This window comes from Notamacropus eugenii, chromosome 5 (assembly GCF_028372415.1).
Source record: "Notamacropus eugenii isolate mMacEug1 chromosome 5, mMacEug1.pri_v2, whole genome shotgun sequence".
Lineage (NCBI taxonomy): Eukaryota > Metazoa > Chordata > Mammalia > Diprotodontia > Macropodidae > Notamacropus > Notamacropus eugenii.
The window spans coordinates 375399299-375415330 of record NC_092876.1 but is presented as its reverse complement, the minus strand read 5'-3'; positions in this window follow the sequence as shown (position 1 = coordinate 375415330).

Sequence of the window (16032 nt, the reverse complement as noted above, 5' to 3'; positions counted from 1 at the left end):
CAGTGACTTGCCCAAGGTCACACAGCTGGTAAATGTCTGAGGCCAGAAGAGTCTTCCTGACTCCAGGCCTAGTACTCTATACACTGTGCCACTTAACTGTTCTCTACATACAACATTCCATTTCCCAGCTGAGTCTTTGCATTGATTGTGTTCCAAGTATGGACTGTTCTCTGTCTTCATCTTCATCTCCATCTCATGGAAGCCATAGATCTCTTCAAGGCACAAATAAAGTGGCAACTTCTTCAGAGTTCTATTCCTTCACTTGTCAGTATCCCCTCAAATGTGCACAAACACACAGACATATACACATACACACACTTTTTTTTTTTATTAAGGCATATCCTCCCCTCTTCACCCAGGCCTAGATTCAGAAAGATTTGAGTTCACATCTGTCATCAGATACTAGCCATGTGATCCTGGGGACTTTGCCTCAGTTTTCTTAACTCTAAAATGGGGATAATAATAGCACTACCTCTCAAGGTTGTTTTGAGGGTAAAATGAGATCTTTGTCAAGTATTTAACATAGTTCCTGGCACATAGTAGGCATTCATATAAAGGTTTATTTCATTTCTTTCTTCCTCTCCCCTCCCCTCCATTAGACTATATGCTCCTTTACAGATCATTTCCTGTGACACATTCATATTTGTATCCTCAATGCCTGACATATAATAAGTGCTTGATGAATAACTAATTTTCAAAGATTTTGTTGGAATAGTGAATTATGGGCTTATTAAATGATATCATCCTAATGTAAACGTAGTTTATTTCAGGTAGAGGCTTAAGCCTCAGAGTTAATTAAACAGATAATACAAATAAATAAATAAATCAACCAATGCAGAAAACATGTTTGAAGAAACTCCTGTCCCTAGGACTTAACTAAATGCACATGTATAGTGATCTTCGATGGAATCTATATGTTACAGATACACAGTGGTGACACATTCCCACTTTTCTACAAATATTACTGCAGTTATTATCATCCTAGTATTGCTCAAGTCCTTCACAAATGCAAATGTGACTTTTACAATATTCATCACTTTCTATTAAGGTTTATTTTTTACTCCCTTTCCCTCTACTAAGATGCCAGCACAGCACACATCATTTAAATCGTTAAGGAGGGGAATATAAAGTTACAAAGCAAAAGATTTTTATTTGATGCCCACTCACCAAAATTGTGGGACCATAGCCATTTTGTCCATATCTAGGATTATCACTTACCATATAACCAACCTCACAGCTTTTGACCTTTTTGTGCCAGAGACATATATAGCTAACATTTATACAATACTTCAAGTTTTGAAAAATTGCATATATGTGTGTGTGTGTACATGTATTATATATTGGTTACTGAACTGGAAATGGCCAAGACTATGCTATTTCATGTTAATTCCCAACATTCTCATTCCTTCATTCAACTAGGATTTCTTAAGAGTTACTGGATACAAAAGAGTGCTCAGTACTGGGAATAAACTAAAATTGAAATATAGTCCTTGCTGTTTTTTCTTTCAAAAGACTTCACAATGTAGTGGGAGGATATAACTGGAATATAGAAAAGATGAAGAGGAATAATTTGAAAAAAAAATCAGGAAATTTGTGAAAGGAATTAAATGTAAACATGAGGAGTTTGAATCTTATCCTAGGGGCAGTAGCAAACCATTTGAGATTCCTGACTAAGGAAGTAACATGGTCAGACCTGTGATTGAGAAAGATTATTTTTCCAGTTGTTTGGAAGATGGATTGGAGGAAAGAAAGACTGGAAGTGAGGAGAATAATTGGAAGACTATCAAATAGATATACTAATACATTGTTGGTGGGACTGTGAAATGGTACAAACATTTTGGATGGCAATTCTGAATTATCCAAATGGAGTGACTAAACCAGAGTTTCCATTACTGGGCTTACACCGAAAGGAAACAGCCATTAAGAAGAAAATCTCCATTCACCAAAATATTAATAGCAGAACTTTTTTTAATAGCAAAGAACTGAAAACAAATTAGACACATATATTATGAAAACTAAACAAATTATGGCACATGAATATAATATAATATTACTATGATGTAAAAAATGATGTGTATGATGAATACAGAGAATTGTAGAAAGATCTATATGAACTGATGCAGAATAAAGCAAGCAGAACCAAGAAAAATATACATAATAACTACAACAATGTAAATAGAAACAGCTACATACCAGAAAACCAAAAGTGAATGTAACAAAGTTATAAAGTTTGAGCAAGATTGGAATGAAAAGATATGAGAGGACACCCTTTAAAACACCTTTTCATGGAATGGGGAGGTCCACATATGTTACACATTGTACATATTTTCAGACTAATTGATAAACCAACTGTGATGATTTAGAAAGAGAAGAGAGATACTTGAGATAACTATGAGGATGTAAGAAACAAAAGATATCAATAAAAATATTTTTTAAATGGAAAGGAGATTATTATAACAGGTAATCATCCAAAGAAGAGGTGATGATGGCCTTAACTGGAGTGGTGACTGTATGAGTAGATAGAAGGGAAATGAAGTGTTGAGATATCTCCATAATTGTTGGCAACTAATTGGATATGGTGTGTAAGGGAAAGGAAAGAGTAAAGAATAACTCTGAGGTGATGAATCATAGGAACTTGGAAGATAGGGTACCCTAAACAGAAACAGTGAAGTCTGAAGGATGAGCAAGTTTTAGGGACAAGTTTTATTTCAAACATGTTGAATTTGAAAGTAATGATGAAATCTCAAAGTTGTCTGGAAGGTGATAATGAAGATTGGTACTCAGGAGAAAATATGAGTACTGCCTACATAAATATATGATAACCAATAACTAAAAGGAAGAATTGGAACTAGGACAAAGTCATAGTTAGGAGAAAGGACATGGAAAAGAGTATCATGAAAATCAAGAACAGAGAGTATGGTGGGAGGAATGTGATCAGGAATTTTAGAAGCTTTAAAGAGGCCAAGAAGAAATAAGACTGAGGAAACAATGTCAGAGTTGGCAGTTGAGGAACCATTGGCAATTTTGGAGAGAACATTTTTAGTTGAGTGATTGGATTGGAAGTCAGTCATATTGCAAGATGTTGAGAAATGAGTAGGAAAAATCTTGAAGATTTTTGAAAGATGGAGTAAGAAGTAACAGAAGGCTCATTCTCCCACCCCTAGTCATCTCAAATAAACAAGAGGTACTAAGCAATGCAAAAAAGAAAAAAGCCTAATGCCTAGCAAAGGGGAAAAAAAGTAAGTCCCCACAAGGAAATTTTATAGAAAAAATTAGCTAAAGACTATCTTACCACCAGTGCTAGTTTCCATTCTGGCACTACACTCATCATTTTCTTGACCCAGGATGACCTCAGTCCCTCATATCTACTGCATTTTGAGACATCAACCTTTGGAGTTAATTCTTGAACAGTGTCCATATGTAAGGCAAACAATCATTCCCTAATAGATGAATGGTCAAAGGATATAAACAAACAATTTTCAAAAGAAGAATTATAAATTATAAGGAACCATACGAAAACATGTTCCAAATTACTAATAGCATGAAATATGCAAATGAAAAGAAATTTAAAGTGTGACATCACATTGACATATTTTTAAATGTGACAAGGAATGGAAGTAGGTTTGAAGGACTTTGAAAGTAGCAACTGATTAATATACTATTGGCCAAGCTGTAAAATAATTTAATTACTCTAGATGACATCATTAGAAATGTGACTAAGTAGTTTGTTCCCTCTGACCCAGTGACCTCATTATTGAACCCTGAGGAGGTCAAAATCATTGCAACTTTTTTTTTAGGTAGCAAAGAACTAGAAACAATGAGCATGCTTGTTGATTTGGGAATGAACAAGTGATAGTACATGAATATAATGAATTATTGCTAAATGATCAGAAATGATGAATATGAGGCATTCAGAAAATCAGGGGAAATTTTGTATGAAACAGTGGAAAGAAACAAAAACCAGAACAATATACATAATGACTGTGACAGAATATATGAGGTCACTAAAAGGAAACTGAGTTCTGAGTAAATGAAAAAAGCAATAATGGTGCCTAAGAAGAGATACGGAAGCATAATTCCCTTTTCTTGGAAGATCTGGTCACTATATATCACGTTTCTGCTTAACTATTTCTCTTTGTAACAAGAAAGATTTCAAGTGAGGGTAGAATGAAAGGATAGATCCAGAAATGACATTTGCAAACACAAAAGACTTCAAGTAAAAGTTATAAAATATAATTAAGTAAATAAACACATGGAGAGAAAGAGAAAAAAGGAGATGAGAGAGAGAAAGAGAGAGAGAGACACAGAGAGAGAGAGACACAGAGAGAGAGAGAGTGAGAGACAGACAGACAGATACAGACAGACAGAGATCAAGAGAGAAAATGGGTAGGTCATGAGGAAGTTGCAAGCAGCATTTGACCAGGAAAAGGAAGAAAAGGATTGGAAAATGGAAGAGGAAATGAACCTGAGGTTTTATTGACACAGGGAATTCTTGAATGAGGAAACTCTCTAACAATGCTAGTCAATAGTTTATCTGCAAATTACAGTATATAACTATAAATATATAATTATATGGAATTTAATCCATCAATTGATAAACAATATTATGTACCAGGCACTGTGCTAAATGCTGGGGATGCCAAAGAAGGCAAAAGATATTCCCTGCCTTCAGGGAGGTAACATTCATTCTAGTGAGTTGCTTTGAGCTCTGGGAGGTTGAGTTGCCCATGGCCAGTCTGTGTTGGAAACATGGTTCAAACCAAGGTCTTCTTGATTATAATTCTGACTATTCATTCACTATGCCACACTGCTTGAGGGAATGATCAAGTGCAAAATTTTGTTTTATGTTTAAAAAATATAGGGAAGACACAGGCTTATGTAGCATGTAAGGAACCAGTTAATAAGGTGATTTTGAATATGGGCAAGGGAGAAAGAGAGGAACAAAGGGAATGGGAACATAGGCCGAGGTAGATGGAGTGATTGTAGCAAGAAGAATTAAAGAGATTAAAGTAAAGAATGCGGGGGTAGGCAATAGCAAGATGGGGTTTGAGGTACATATGGTTCTGTTCTAATGTTTGTTTTGAAAATGAATCTTTGTTCATGTAACTGATAAATTAGAGAATATTTTGAGTGTAAGGCAAATTCTGGATTTATTTATATGGGATTTCCTCCATGAGAAACAATGAGAATGCAGAATGTATTAGATCATAACTCTGAAAGCAAAGGTTATGTTTTGCCTTTCTTTATATCCCTATCAAGTAGCACAGGGCTTGGCTCATAGTAAAAGTTTATAAATACTTTTGTTGATTTGACTTAAGATGTATGAAGTGCTTGTAAATCTTAAGGAAATATATAAATGCTAGCTATTGTTGCCATTGTTATTATTATGATTAACACTATCATCTCACCCCTGCCATCTTGTCTCTACTGCAAAGACCAGCTTGAGTAGCCAGCTCTCCCTAGAAAATGTATCATACCTAAACACTCACAACAAATAACACTTCAGATGTATCACATTTAAAAAAACATTGAGTCCTCAGTGAGGAAATCATCTAGCAGTTTAAACCATCACCTTGAAAACAGCATCTGGTCACATGGGTGCATGCTATTAATTTATTTACCTTAATTGGATGATACCTATTGGATTGATAACTACATAATGCAATCTACATTGAAATGAGCCTCTATAGCTAATAAAAATTTGATATTTTAGACATTTAACTTCATATTCTGCTGCCTTATCCTTTCCAGGATGGTATAGCACAAATATTATAGGGGAAAAAATGACTGAAAGAGACTAGTATATTATAGGAATAAGAAAGGAAAACAAAGGTTAAATTCATTTTGGTTATAAAGTTAGAATAATAATGTCTTAAATTGCTATAATTCTTTTAATTTCTCAAAATGTTATTTTTATCCCCATTTAATCATATAATATCATTGTGAACATATTTTACACATGAGAAAACTGAGGTGCTGAGAAATTAATAGAGCTCCTCAAGACTAAATAGAGAAATAGCCAGGACTACAATCCAAACCTTGTGGGTCCCAAACATTTCTCTTCACTGTAGACCATAATTTAAAGATAATAAAAGACTTAAGCAATGTGGTGAAGTTTTATAGTCTTTGATTCACTGGGATCAATTTGTGAGGCACATAATCATATCCACAGGGTATGGGGGAGATAAAAGAAGACTAGTACCTCTGGCGTGAAGTCTCCTGAGCCCTGTTTCTTTTACCTCTTCTCTCCACCTGATTCACTCAACTCTCTCTTGTGGTTCTGAGAAGCTGTAGCATGAGTTGTAGCCACAACCCAGTAAGCCATTTTGACTGATGGGTTAAACTAGGTTAAGGATAACTAAGGGGCTTCGGATCTTTCAGTGAGTTAGGGGGTTGTCTACTCCAAGCATGCGAAGACTTTCCACAGCAAAATGGACATAAGAAAACAATTTGTTCCCAATGGCCATGACCAGAGCAGAAGCAGGTGTTGTGGAATGCTTAGAGTTCAGTTAAACATCAAAGACACCAAAGTCATCCACTGCATCCTGAGCCATCACCAGTCATCTTGACTTTTGTCTTGCACTGGACTGTGATTACTCTGGAAGAGTGAAGTCTACAACTTCAAGCAACTCTTAAGCCTGACTTAAATCCAATTGATGCTCAAGTCAAAAGACATTACCATATAATTTTACCATATTTTCCTACCTTTCTATGGTGACAGGCATAGGACAAAGCAGTTGATATGGATACACAGGGAGCTGTACTCACATCTCTGCACACAAGTGGTCCAGGCCATAGGATCATTTTCTCACTGGACTGAAGCACCAGTGGTATTTGGCAACCCTGTGTATGAACAGCCTTTATTCAGGACTACATAGTTTAAATCCTGGAGTGGGGAAGAGGCTAGAAAAGGAGCCTTAAAATTTTTCTGCTTGAGCCTGCTTACTGCAGCAGGTATGGATCCCACCCTGCAGTTGAAGCACAAAAACAGTGTACAAAACTTTTTGCAAAGATGATTGCATTCAACATAAGTACATAGAATGGGTAAGGGCTTATGAACAACAAGAAATCCAGTAGAACTGAAAGACAAACTGCTCCTGTGACAGAACTCAGTAGGTATAATAACTAAAGAGCATCCCTCAGTGAAACAAGGCTAGCAAATGAAGGTCAGTTCAACAAAATTGGAGCTAGATACACAATTTTGTGGAGTGGCCAATGGTGGAAGAACAGTGAGGCTAGTGTAGGTTTTGCAATCAAAACTAACCTACCAAAAGAAATGAATGATAAACTCGTGAAATGCAGTTGCCACTTGCAGGAAAGTGTCAAGCCACCATCATCAGTGCATTTGTTCCCTTCATGACAAACCTAGATGAGGTCAAGAAAAAAAAATGAAGACCTGGAGACCCCCTAAGGGCAAGCAAGGTAGGATCTTTTGCTGCTTCTGTTTTAGTATAATCAAGTGCCTCTGATTGAATCTTGCCTTTATCAATGAACAGTCTTTACTGCGAGTAAAGTACAGAAACAAGAGTTTCTTTAACTAGAAACAATATATGTATTTGTATTCTTAATGTGATCTAATATCTTCCCCACCCATTAATGGGCCTGCCCATTAAAGGGAGTTTGATTTGGGAAGATTTGTAGGAAGGCCCACACTTTTTGTTAATGAGGTTGAGGGGTTGAGTTGCCCTCTGGCTCTAAAAAAGATATAAATATGCTGAAGGTGAGGTTTTACTTTGGGTTTTAGTTTTTGGAAGAAGTTTTGTGTGCCAAATGAGACTCTGGGAAGCTGCTAAGGAGCCCTCTGTCTTTGAAAACTCATTTGTTGGTGCTTTCCTCTCTGGCAACTATGGCTAGACAGTTGGACCTGTCTGTTGATTTGTGACATATGTATTGCTTATGTCAGACAGTTTGGAAGCACTGTCTGTTGATTTTCTGAACTAAGTGAATGATATATGAGCTTTATTAAAGGAGATTGTTAACCCCTCGGAAGTTGCTTTACCTTTTAGAGGTGAAGATCTAAGATCCTGGGACAGCAGGCCTCCTGTGTATATCAGGGTCTTTATTGATATAGACCCTCATCACCAATGTACCAAAAGAGGACAAGCCTATAATTCTGTGTGATTTTAATGCCAGAGGAGGCACAAACTACCAAAAATGGCAGATAGTCCTTGGGAGGAATTAAGTCAGAAACAGCAACAGTCACCTACTCTTGAAAACATGTGTATCTCATCACCAACACATGATTTACATCCATTTACCTAAAAGCAGTAAAACTTCATAGATGCACCCTCATAGCAAACATTGACCTTTAATATTTATAGATTATGTCATTGTAAGGAGAAGAGACAGACAGGAAGAGAGAGTGATGAAGCACAGAGTGCTGGACTGATCATAGACAGCCTCTCTAAGTTAAACAGAGTAAATAAAAAAAGATTTACTTTCAACAGATCACAGCAATTCTATGAGCACTGCAAACATGGAGGGAAGGCTGAGCCAACACACAGTTAGCAGTAGTGGTACAGAACAGGAGTGGACATCTTTCTAAGATTTGGTGTACAGCATCACATTTATTCATCTAGTCACAACCATCAAGATTGTGATGAAAATAATGGAGAAATTCAGAATCTGCTAAACAAAAAGCAAGAGCCCCACAGGATTTACCAGCAGGATAATTTATCCATCTCTAAGAAGGCAGCACTTAATTTCATCAAAAGTAAAGTGCAAGTGAAGCTTAGAGAGATGCAGGATTCTTGGTTCAGTAAGAAAACAAGTGAAATTCAGTTTTATGTTGATAGTAATAATCTAATGCACTTTCATGATGCCCTAAGGCCATTTATGAGCCAAGAACTATGGTGCATCTCAACTACTCAGTGCTATTCTATTGATTAGTGGTAAAAATATGATCCTGGAGAGTTATGCTGAATACTTCCATAGTGTTTTCAATAGACCATCACCAATCAATGCAGAAGCCATTAACCACTTACCTCAGGTGAAAGTCAATCCTAAATTTTCAACTGAAGATAAGGTTTTAAATAGCATTAGGCTCCTCTCATGTGGCAAAGAGTTAGGCACTGATTCTATTTCACCTGAAATTTACAAGGCAGGTCCACTACTCATACAAAAGCTGACTGAAATTTTCCAAGTTATATGTTAAGAGCAGGCTTTCCCCCAGGAGTTCCAAGATGCCTCCATTGTCCATCTCTATAAAATTAAAAGAAATAGTCTGTCCTATGACAATTACATGAGGTATCTCACTTATTGCTGACAAGATTATTTTTTAATTCACTTATTTATTTTTAGTTTACAACATTCACTTCCACAAGATTTTGAGTTCCAAATTTTCTCCCCATCTCTTCCCTCTGCCTACGCCAAAAGACCATGCATTCTAATAACCCCTTCCTCCAATCTGCCCTCATTCCATCACACCTTTCCCTTCCCTCGTCTTCTTCTCTATTTTCTTGTAGGGCAAGATAGATTTCTATACTCCATTGCCTGTATGTCTTATTTCCCAGTTGCATGTTAAAAACAATTTTTAACTTTTGTTTATAAAACTTTGAGTTCCAGCTTCCCTCCCTTCCTCTCTCCCCACCCATCCCCATTGAGAAGGCATGCAATTTGATATAGGTTATACAAGTTTCATCATGCAAAACACTTGCATAACAGTCATGATGTGAAAGATTAACTATATTTCCCTCCATTCTATCCTGTCCCCTGCCCCCCATTTATTCTATTCCTTCTTTTGACCATATCCCTCCATTGTTCAAATGCCAAACCTATGTTTGTCTAAAAGACTATTTTACTCACATAAGGTCATAAGAAGTGATGCATGGATACTCTTAAAGTCTCTTTGAAGAACTTTGGAATTGGTTGTGAGACATGGGAGACACTGGCACAGGACCACCCAGAATAACATGCCTGCTGTGATCTATGAGCAAAGCGGAACTGCAGTAGCTCAAAAGATATGTCAGATATGAAAATTTAGAGCTTATGGACTGTTTGTACAGGACTTGTAGTAGATCCTTCCAAACTCATATTGGTCTGATCAACCACAGTTGGACACTCAGTGCCTTAATGTCATTTTGGTCCTCATCAAGAAGGAAAGGCAACAATCGACCAACCATTACTCTATTATTTGTACTTTATGACATTCTAAATATAATTATTTTCCTTGCTTTTGTTATGGATTTTTAAAGTGTTGTTTTCTAACATATATTTCCATGGCTTCAAATCTGTTTTATTTTTTCTTTAACATGTTTATAAATATAATACATATGATGAAACTTGCTTAATAGTGAGCTTTGAAGAAATAATACTTACATTTGTAAGATACTTTGCAATTTACAAAATGCTTTCTTCACAACTCTATGAAGTATGCAGTATAAATATTATTCCCATTTCACAGATAAGGAAACCAAGAATCAGAGGATTTAAGAGATTTACCTGAGGTTATAAACACAACTAGGACTCAAATCCAGGTTTTCAGAATCTAAGTCCAGTCCTTTTCCTCCTATAGAGTGGTGACATGATCCTATCAAGTGAGGGATACTAATAGTCTTTTACAAATGACTTGATTATATTACATGCAAATTATGTTCCTTTTACTCTAGAAATCATTTTCATAGCTAACATTTGTAATGAGCTGTATTACCAACTTAATAAGACCTACTAAATTGTCATAATTAATTAGTTAAACATAATAACTGCATAGTCAAATAAGACACATTTTGAGATGTTTTTTCCTTGATTTTTCTTGGTGGCTTTTCATTCATTGAGTTTAACAATAAAATTGAGTAATTTAAAGGGCTCTTCTCAGTGATTAGTTCAAATTAGCAGGATTCAAGTACTATATTGTAATGAAGCATACACCTTCCTTCCTTTTTCTTCCAGCTGGAAGAAAACAAGAACTCTGTAGAGTTCATTTTTAGTCATTATTTTAAATGTTTTATTGATGCTTTCTATTTTTTAATAACATAATCATTTTCCGGCAACCCTCCCTTTCACTGAACCTTCTTGACACCCCAAGAAAACTTAAGTAAAACCAGAATTTTAATCAGCATGAAGCAAGTAGGACTTTGCCCAAAAGAGATTAAATTTAAAAGGGCATCAAAGGTAGTGCAGCAATGGGGCAAAATTTATGGGTCCACACACACAGGAAGGGAATGGGAGAATGGTAAGACAACCAACACTATCAGTTTAGTTATTTTTGTAGTTCATCACTTCCTGCCCACCAATGTCTGTTTGTGTCCAAGCATGTCCTAATCCTCCATGTCAGATTCCAACTCCCTGGACTCTAAACTTCAAAGCTATGCTGAGAGGCATGGGCATGCTAGTGGTAGGTGGTCCCAAATATTTAAATCTTGATGTCTGAATCAACCTGAGTATGGGAGTGTGGGCAGCATGAGCTTGCCCAATCACCAAATGTAATTCAGCCCTGAACATCTAGTCTCCTTCTCACAAAGGGAGGTTTGGGAGGCAAACCCAGAGGACCTTCTTTTGGTGATTTCATCAGCTCTTAGGAGTTGTAGATGACATTAAGATCTGCATGCCAAGTGCTAGTCTTTTGCATAAGACATTCTGATCTGTATAACAAACTGTATTCTCTCTCCCAGTGAGGAAGTTGGTAATACGTATGTGTGTGTGTGTATATGTATGTATGTATGTATGCATGTATATCTGGAGTTTCCTTTAGGTAACTCAAATTTAACATGTCCAAATGAAATTCATCATCTATCCCTCTAACACCATTCCCTTATAAACTTCCCTATTTTGGTTACCAGCATCATTTTATTCTTCAAGGTTCAAAACATTATCATCATCCTCAACTCTTCCTCCTCCTTCATCTACCATAGACATTCATTTATTATCTTGGAGGTAGTGCTATCTTAGAAGCTATAGCATACATAGTGATCACAGTAAGTTGGTTGTTGTCCTTCCTTCTTGAAGAGGACCTAAACAACATCACCATGCTAGAGTCAAGTTTCAATGTGTTGACTACGGCTGATCACATCAATACAAACTCAGAATGCTCTACCACAGGTTGGGCACAAATAGTCCATGTGAACATTTGGGGTAGATATTCCAAATTTGTGTATCATGTGTTTCCTTTGAGCTATCTCAATTCTGCTTTGCACCTTGGTAAGCCATCTCTTCAGATGACCTAAACCAGAATGAGGAGGCCAGGTGGAGTCAAGGAGACCTGAGTTCAAATCTGGCGCCACACACTTACTAGATGTGTGACCCTGAGTAAATTACTTAACCCTGATTGCCTCAAAAGAAAAAAAAATGTTGATGATAATCAATAAGCCTCAAACTGGTTAGTGACTTAAGGTAATGTCTGCTGCAAGAAGCAAAGACTACCCCTAGATGAATGGTTGGATGAGAACAAATTGTTCCAATAGCCATGAATATGACTGAAGCAGGTGCTGTGGAGTGCTTAAAGCTTCATCAAACATCTAAGATGGCAAGGTCATCCACTGCATCCTGGGCTCTCACCAGTCTTCTTGACATCTGTCTTGCCACTGGACTTCAATTACTCTGGAAGTGTGACTGAGGCTGATGACTTTGTGTGATACTACACCTATAGAAGGGGATAATATGAGAAAAACAAAACACTGAAATTAATTTTGTAGGGAAGGAGCTGGAGACAGCAGAAAAGTGAATGAGCAGTGTTCTCTGAGCAAGCAACATTCACAAGGTCTTGGAGATAAGTCTTTATGTACTTTGCAACCATCACAAAACTCTCCACAATTACTTGATATAATGTACAAGCTTTTTTGTTTCTTTTTTCCCCCTCTCACTTTGATCTGTTGCACAAATAAAATCTTTTCCAGGGAAAGATTTGGTCCAATTCTGCTGTTTTACAAAACTTAACTTCATATATTCAAGATGTAAACCAGTGACCTGGAACTGGTTTAAATCTCATGATGTCCTGCCCAAAATGCCATTATCCCTGCTTGCTGTCCATCCAAGTCCTACCATAAGGCCCCGCTGAAATCCAACTTTCCCTGCCTACGAGAGCATTCTTATTCTTCCACTCTTGTACCTCACTGTCACCATTCAGTGAACCCTTCTTCTTGTTTTGATCATGCATTTCCTTGATGTTATCCTTCACTCTATTTCTTCTTTAAAGTCCCTTATTTATTATGTGCTGATGTCTGTTCATACTCAACAGCAATTGGGCTCAGTTTTAAGTCTTAAGAGTCTATACTTAGTACTGGTACACAGAAACATAAGTAGAATAAGGATATTCAAAAAGATGGGCATTTGTTTTAAGGAGAATTTTAGGATCATTAAAGAAGCTTTGCAATTTGATGATGGCAATCTATCCTGCTGTGTACTTCTTAGGAACCATATTTTCTTCTCCTTTTCTCTCTCTTTCTGTGTATGTACATATATATGTGTGTGTGTATACATACATATATACACATATGTATGTGCACATACATATGATGTGTTTTCTCTACATGTGTATATAAAATGTGTTTGTATATATGTATAATGATGGACAAGTTCTATAGGTTCTCCATATGACCACATAACATAGTCTAGGTAATAGGCATTCTTCATGCACATTGTTTTTCTTAGTAGATAGCTGGGACCTACTTTTTTGAGTGGCTGCATATTTTGGCAATGTTTCAGGGCTTAAGGCAAACAAAACAATGTCATTCATAAGTGTGAGCTTCTGGAAGACTTTGCAATCTATGTGGAATCCCTCTTTAACTTGAATTCTGACCTGGAATTCCTTCATGGTAGCACTGAATCTATTGGGGAGCAACATCTCTGTAACTTAAAATTTATGATCAAAAAGTTTTTGAATGAATTGTTGATATATCGTTGAGGAATAATAAATAATTTAAATTTATGGATGGGAGTCATATTATTGGGAAGTCTTTAAAGTGGTATTTTCCTCCATTGAATGAAACAATTTTTTAGGATCATCAAACAATAAAGATGATGGCTTTTATACTCTAAATACATCTTTCAGTTATTTTGACTGATGGTAAAGATATAATCTGCTGTCAGACATTATTTTTAAAATTCTTCCCGTTTTCTAATGGTGTTCTCCCTTCATTTTTTTCCAATAAATTTATTTGTTTAGTTTTGGTTTTCAACATTCACTTCCATAAGATTTTTAGTTCTAAATTTTCTCCCCATCTCTCTCCTCCCCTCACCCTAAAATGGCTCTACATATATATATATATATATATATATATATATATATATATATATATATATATATATATATATATATATATACATAGAGAGAGAGAGAGAGAGAGAGAGAGAGAGAGAGAGAGAGAGAGAGAGAGAGAGAGTAAATCTATTTTCATATTAGTCATATGGTAAAGAATTGGAAACAATGCGAGAAACCACAAGAAAGAAGAAACACAAAAAGAAAGAGTAAATAATATGCTTTGATCTGCATTCAGAGTTCATAGTTTTCTTAGATCCTTGCATTTCTAAGAAAAAAGTCTATCAAAGTTACTTATTGTACAGTGTTGCTGTTACTGTGTACAATATTCTCCTGATTCTGCTCACTTCACTCAGCATCAGTTCATATACCTTTCCAGATTTTTCTGAAATCCACATTTTTTGTAGCACAATAGTATTTCATTACATCCCCTCAATTTCTAATTCTTTGCCACAATCAAAAAGAAATGATACAAATATTTTTGTATATATGGGTCCTTTTCCAGTTTGTATGATCTGGGATGATTTGGCATACATACCTCTAAGTGGTAATGCTAGGCTAATAGGTATGTACTCTCTGATTGCCCTTTGGGCATGCTTCCAAATTGCTTTTCAGAATGGCTGGGTCAGTTCATAACTTCACCAACAATGCATTAGTGTTTCAATGTTCCCACATCTTCTCCAGCATTTATTATTTTACTGTTTTGTCATGTCAGCCAATCTGATAGAGTTGTTTTGATTTGCATTTCCCTAATTAAGGAATACTTAGAGCATTTTTTATATGACTGTCGATAGGTTCAGTTTTTTCATCTGAAAACTGCCTGTTCATATTCTTTGAACATTTATCAATTGGGGAATGACTTGTATTATTAAAAATTTGACTCATTTCTTTATATATTTTTTAAATGAGGACTTTATCAGAGACACTGGTTGTAAAAATTCTTTCCCAGGTTTTTGCTTCCATCATAATCTTGGTTGCATTGGCTTTGTTTGTGCAAATACTTTTCAATTTAATGTAATCAAAATTATCCACTTTACATTTCATAATCTTCTTGTCACTTGTTTGGTCATAAATTCTTCTGTTCTCCACAAATCTGACAGGTAAACTATTCCTTGTTCTTTCAGTTTGCTTATAGTATTGGTCTTTATATCTAAATAGTGTACTCATTTTGACTTTATTCAGGTATATGGTGTAAGATGCCTCTGTGCCTACTTTCTGCCATACTGTTTTCCCAGCAATTTTTGTCAAATAGTGAGTTCTTATCCCAGAAGCTGAAATCTTGGGGTTCATCAAAGAGTAGATTACTATGGCCATTGACTACTGTGCCTTGTGTTCCTAACCTATTCCACTGATACACCACTGAAAAGTAGTTTTGATGATTGCTGCTTTATAACACAATTTAAGATCTGCTATGGCTAGGCCATCTTCCCTTTTATTTCTTTTCATTAATTCCCTTGATATTCTGGAACTTTTCTTCTCCCAGATGAATTTTGCTGTTTTTTTCTGGCTCTATTAAAATAAATTTTTGGCAGTTTAATTGGCATGGAACTAAATAAGTAATTAATTTAGGTGGATTGTCATTTTTATTGTATTAACTCAGCCTACCCATGTAACAGCAAGCAAACTAGGATCTTTTACTGTTGCTGTTTTAGTATAATCAAGTGCCTCTGATTGAATCTTGCCTTTATCAACCAAGAGTCTTTACTGGGAGTAAAGTACAGAAACAAGAATTTCTTTACCTAGAAACAGCATATGTATTTGTATTGTTAATTGTTTTAATGTAATTAAAGATCTTCCCCACCCATTAATGGGTCTGCCCATTAAGGGGAGTTTGATTACGG